Source organism: Topomyia yanbarensis, chromosome 2 (genome assembly GCF_030247195.1).
Source record: "Topomyia yanbarensis strain Yona2022 chromosome 2, ASM3024719v1, whole genome shotgun sequence".
NCBI classification, from domain to species: Eukaryota; Metazoa; Arthropoda; class Insecta; order Diptera; family Culicidae; genus Topomyia; species Topomyia yanbarensis.
Genome location: NC_080671.1, coordinates 228160767 through 228167470, shown reverse-complemented (window position 1 = coordinate 228167470; position 6704 = coordinate 228160767). Strand labels below are relative to the sequence as shown.

At 36.7% G+C, this 6704-nt stretch overlaps 1 long non-coding RNA gene across 1 annotated transcript; it reads left to right on the top strand.

Annotated features, from left to right (window-relative positions):
- The first annotated feature begins 1180 nt into the window (after nt 1-1180).
- On the top strand, nt 1181-2298 carry LOC131679169 (uncharacterized). Its single transcript, XR_009303810.1, has 3 exons — nt 1181-1391; nt 1507-1838; nt 2164-2298. It is a non-coding gene; the product is annotated as an uncharacterized LOC131679169 (long non-coding RNA).
- The last annotated feature ends 4406 nt before the right edge of the window (nt 2299-6704 follow it).

Genomic DNA, 6704 nt, shown 5'->3' with positions numbered 1-6704 from the left:
AGTCTGTTGTTTTGTTAACTTGTATCACCCTTCTCCTTTACAAACTCCTCCCACGAACAGGGGAGTACCAGCAAACCTCACTGAAGCACTGACATGAAACCCCTGTTTCTGATTACCACTATGGCTATGAACCCAATATAACCATCCAAGACAATAAACAACAACAAAAACGAAAGTCCAGAAAACCTCCCACGGCATGACAGCAGGAATCCAATGGATCGATCCCTGGTTCCAGTCGCTTGATGCCACACGGCATCTAGGCTGATTTGATCCAGAACTAAAGTGTTATTAACCTACTAGTGGCCGCCTCTATTCCCTCGCCAAGTGTTTAATGAAATAATTGAACAATATAATTTCAAGAACAATCACTAAAAAGATAGAAGATATAACCAGAACGGGCTCACCAGTAATAAAGGTCCAAATTATTTCACTCCGCTTCCATCACTTGGGACTGTACTATTCCAGTAGCGAAGAGCCCTTCTCCTCTTACTCCTAATTTCCTCAGTCGTCACCGAAAGTTATTTTTACTTTTACCACAAATCATTTTTCCCGATCTTTAAAATTTTCACCGAAAAACAAATTAACGACCAAGTGAGGATCATCATCCCATGCAAATGAAGCAATTCAATCATTTTCTTCTTTTCCAGGATTCCAGATAAGTATCTATAGATTTTTTTTGGCGTAATGCATTTGCTGCTTATGATTCAATTGGCGTTCGATAACTCTAAGAGCTCGAACACACATGTCAACGGAGAGACAAGAATAACCCACTCAATTATGTGCTATGAACTGGTTAAATTAGTAAGTATGCCTAATTACACATTATCACTCTCGAAGGACTTTCAATTCTTCACTAGTGTTTTAACTCTACCATTATTTTAAACAACGTAAATGAGAGCCTTCGTTTAATTTTTCTATATACCTTCGCAGGTAGATCGAAGGTCTTGATTTAGGCATGGGATGCTTTTAACTCACATCGATGCTCGAGCTGGTGGTTACCGTAGGATGTCCAACAAATTCTCCTGTGATATTTGAAAGTACATGTTCGATAGCTGCCAGGCGGAGTTGTGAGGAGAATGCGCGCGAGAAACTGGTTTTATGACAACTAGCCACAGTTACAATAATCGGGCTCGAATAACGACCGATTGCTAATGTATTCAGAACAATTCAAGTAATCAGCTGGAAATTTGATATTTTTACGATAATACGTTGCCGGTTTATGATTCAATCAGCATTTGGTTATGGCACCAAAATAAACACTGATGTCGACGATCCGCAGGCTGCTTTCGGTCTATCCATCCTTGAACCAATCAACACCTATATTACGCAGGTTGTAGAAAATAGCCGCGCCTGGCACTGCATAGGAGCACACCATAAGCACAGTTAAATTAGTAAGTGCCTAATTACACGTCATCGCATCATTTTTACTCATAATATTAACGTAACTAAATGAAAATCTTTCTTTAATTTATTTTTCTTTCATTGCTATTTTTTTTTCTTTCGTAGGTAGACCAACGGTATTGATTTAAGCAAGGGACGGAATCGTGCGGAGAATGCTTCTGAGTTGCGATGGGGGACGAATAACGACTGGTTGTAAATGTATTCAGCACAATTTTGGGGATTCGTTGGACATGATATTTTACAATTATACACCGACGGTATACGATTCGATCAGCATGTCAACTCATGTCAACGACAACGATTTGCATTCGTCTTGGTACTAATCAGCAACAAAATTACGCACGTTTCACAGATGACAGATCAGTACAGCATCAGCAGTCAACGCCCTGAAATACAGCCTTGGCAGGCATAGTTGAGGACCTCCCGCAGTTCAATTAGTAAGCACAAATCACTTAAATGGGCTAAAATGTTTATTAACCCTTAAATGCATACTGTTGCTATTAGACAGCATACAAGCTTTTATTGTAAAGCTCAGATAAAAGGTAAATTTCATCTCCATCCAGAAAAATATGAAATTTAAAATCATGCGTTTAAGGGTGAAATGTTTAATCCCACTTAATAAATACGAAATTCGTTCTCTATCCATTCTCTGATACTTAAATTGTCAATTTTCTTTGTTATTTTCCATTAAACTATATTTGGAAACTTATAGATGCGTTCGTTTTAATAGCTAGTTTATTAATTTTCGTTTGTTTCTTTCAGGAAATACTCGCTTCCTATGTCACATACTGACCATCGCTGTGCATCATTACTCTCATCAACTTGATACCTACCAATAAGGTTGGACATAGAGAACTGAATCTCGACTGACGACATGTTCAAATGTCTCCAACGGAATTTGCCGATAGATTTTACGAAATAAATATACCGCTTCCTCAACCTTGTTATAAGGCATTGCGACCATTTTGGACAAAAAAATAAATTGTTATTTACATATTTTGATTTATTTGTCATTTACCTCGCCCTGCAATATTACGTTGTTTTTACTATACTTCTTATTACATCGCCATGCATTACGCATTTTCCATTACGTTGGTACAAATTATGTTGCTCTGATTACGCTGTTTTTGAGTACGTCGTTGATGATACGTCGGTAAAAGATTCTGTCGCATAGCAGTACGTCGTTTTTCTGCAGCGTCGATCGATTGGAATCGTACGCACCTTTTCAAACCCACTTTATGTGCATACTTTCCGACATAATATTACAAGATTTTTTTGCTGTGTAGAGCCTCAAAGATAAAGGTTTTAAAGGAATATTTAATTAGTTTAAAAAGCATAGTGCAAATGCACAGAGTGAAAGTTTTCATGGTTTAAGAAAAAGGTACATCGTATTAAAAAATATAGTCCGAGAGATATTAAATGAGGAACCTCTCAATATTACACCTTTAGAAGAAGGAGAGGAAGATACAGAAGAAAAGGAAGAAGTAGTTTCTGATGTTGAAGTAACAGATTCGTGCCTAAGCTCAGACGAAGACACTGGCAACAACATGACTAACCGATTAGATATACTGCCTATGATCGCATATCAGTCCCATAAAGATAGGAAATTCCATAGAAAACGGGACAACTATGCGATCATGGGTAGTATAACTCTTGCTTTAAAACTAGTAGATAAATATAATGGCGAAGCAGAAAAATTAGCGGGATTCTTTGAATTCATTGACTTACTAAAAGACTACTCAGAAGGAGTAGCTGAAGTAGACATTATTAAATTCATTAAAACTAGATTAACCGGACCAGCAGATGGTGTTATTAACACCGCTGTAACGTTAGTTAATTTACTGAAAGCAAAATTAGCAATTCGATTTAGTCCTCAGGCCATCGAGGCGGAGATGGCGGGTATCAAACAACATAAACTATCTGTGAGCGAATACGGCCAACAGATGAATGACTTAGCAGCAAAGCTCGCTGCTGCTCATGTATCTAGGGGTACATTTAATGATGAAGCGGCTGCAGACGCTATTGTCCAGCCTGTCGCTATAAAAGCTTTTACAAACGGACTGAAGGATCCGAAAACTCAATTTTTTCTCAAAGCCCGTAACCCAGAAACTTTAACTAAGGCTATCAGTGATGCCTTAGAAGTAAACAACACTGATGGAGAAACTGTCCACATGTCATTTCACCAGACACCGAAATACTTTGGCTATAACCAGCATAATTCATACAGAAGTTACCGAGATAACAGAGGTTATCGCGGCAACCGAGGTTTTCGAGGTAGAGGTAGATCCGGGTACCGTGGTTTCGGTTACAATTATCAACCGAATCAAAACATGCCTCAGTAGGGGAGACTGAGGAGACTTGATCCCCGGGGTGACTTGATCCCATCATTGTAACTCAAAGGCGGATCAGAATACATTAATCGAATATACTAGAAAGTTGCGCAGTTTTATCTAAACATATGTTTCTTTAACAGAAAAAAAATAAATTGGACATGTGTTACTGATTTTTTACCGATTCAAAGAAAAAAATCTCAGAAGAACTGAAGAAGATTTATTTTCTAAATTTTCAAACTTTTATACAATTGATAAAGTAACCCACTACATACTATATTTTTGCATACAGAATTACTGGAGAATGTCAATTATATGAATACGTTATGATTGAGCTGATTTTTTTGTTCAGCTACACGTGTGCTAAAATTTGCTGAAATAGATGCTATGGGTTCACTTGATCCCTTCAAATTTGTGGAGATTTGATCCCCTTCGCCATGCTCCATACACACCACTGAAAATAACCAAATTCACACCAGAACAATTGAAGTCATTGTTGCCATAAAATAACAAAAAATACTGTCAAAAATGAACGCTTCATCGTACAGAAACTTAACTGTAATTGTTTACTACAGTATACGTAGCAACCATGCATCCCACATTTGACGTTCCTCAACCATAATAACGACATTGCACAGAGATTTGGAGAATTCGTAAAAAAATCTTGTGAGAGATGCGTAATATGTAGTAACAAAAATAGTAATATGTAATCACAACAATTTAATCAATACCACAATACATTTATAACATTGAATGGGGTTAGGTACCTATTTTTGTCCTATTAGGGAGAATACCACATTATTTCATTATTAATTTTATTATTTCAGCTTCTTTGCTTTGTTATTAGGATCCATTTTTTATTTCGATTATAGAGGTTTTAGCCTTAAGGTCATTCGCCTCTTATTAAGAGCCAATATAATAACAGATTTGTCTTGAGAATGGTGAATATCTTCTGTTTGAGCGCAGCAAAAACTCTAATCGAGTACCCCAATTATCGCAACACCATTTGAGCCAATGCGTTGAGCAAAGATGGCAGAAGCTGCTCTAACCAAAGGCTTCAGATGGGTAGGATGATAATAGAAAAAGGGTAAAAATAGGCTTACTACCCTACATGCTCTTTTAAACACGTTTTCAAAAAATAATCAAGTGTCCCCAAATTAGGGAACGAGTCTCCACTAATCAAAGAATTTTTCAGTTTTTTGTTGTTTTCCAAAAATGATCATAGCTCATGTCCAGTATAATATTTCCATGTAATTTTTTTATGATTATCAGTCAACCCTAGAAACAATATAAAACTACAAAAAATACATAGTTTTTGTATCATCCCACGGAGTAGTATTGAAAAATAAAAAAGGGGATCAAGTCTCCTCAGTCTCCCCTACCATAGTACTCGAGGAAACCGTGGGAACCGAGGAAGTAATACTCCACGATACGAGACAGGAAATCATCAACGGGGAAACCAACATTCGGCGAATGTAGCCGAACCAGCGCAGGAAAATTGTCAAAAATACCAATCACAATCAAACGCCCAAATCATGAAGCAAATCTAGTTGATTTGTTTCGTTGATTTAAATCAACACAAACTGAAATCGTCTCCCAGAACAATTTCTGCAGTATTCAATAACAATATTACTTTCATTATCGATAGTGGTGCGTCGTGCAGCGTGATCGATAAAAAATTTATCCCGGAAAATGTACCAATCAATACTAATGATATAATCTCTATTAAAGGAATTAATGGAATAGCAAACTCTTTAGGATCCATAGATACTTCTATACGTTTTGGAAATGATAATTTCAATATTAAATTCAATGTGGTACCGAATCTCCCTAGTAATATAGCAGGTTTGGTAGGCACAGATTTTTTGTATAACTAACTGTATAACTGTATAAGCGAATATTCACTTCGAAACATTAATTTTAACATTGAGAAACAGCAACCATGCTATTCATAAAATACCATTGACGCTTGATGGTACTGTGTCAATCGTTATACCCCCGCGTACGGAAGTTACAACATTTGTTAAAACAAAATTTGTAAACACATGCGTAGCGTTTAATCAGGAAATTATACCGCATGTTTGCATTGCAAATTCAGTCGGACAACCATCGAACGGAATGGCACCGATTCGTGTAGTCAGATTAGTCATTGATTACCGAAAGGTTAACACGACTCTCCAAGATGATAAATTTTCGCTTCCAAATATAGAGGAAGTAATTGACTCACTAGCAGGAGCTCAATATTTTACACATTTAGATCTATCGCAAGGGTATTACCAATGTAAATTAAAACCTGAAGATAGACCAATTACGGCTTTTTCAGCTCCATCGGGTCAATATCAAATGACGAGATTTCCAATGGATCTGAAAATAAGCCCCTCAAGTTTTTCACGATTGATGACAGTAGCGATGTCAGGTTTAAACCTTGAAAGATGTTTAGTGTACCTTGATGATATTATTGTGTTCGGTAAGACTTTTGATGAGCACAATAAAAATTTAATTTCTATATTACGAGACGTCAACTTAAAACTAAACCCTTGTAAATGCAATTTTCTAAAACAAAAATTACTTTAGGCCATTACAAATCTTTTTTAAAAATTATATCACCCCCCCCCCCCCCCCCCCAAAATCGCTGGAAAAAATTAGGGGGCAAATAATTTTTTTTTAATAGCCTCAATAAAAAAAAATTGTCACTTTTTATAAAACAACAATAGCGTTCATAGAGATTTGCTTTTCGTCATTGAAAACTATTCTAGTAATTTTGGAAATTTCCATCCCATGATTTTTTTTTTGTTTTGACCAAGAATGGTCAACATGGTAGATAGGACGTCTGAATAAAATCGTCGATCCAGTCTAACATCAAACTAAACGTTTACTGTTCGCGGAAGGAAGGACCCGCCCGTGAATTCTCAAACAAACATCTCATGGCAAGGCTAACAGACCGACTTCTGAATCGATTCCATTTTATGGGGT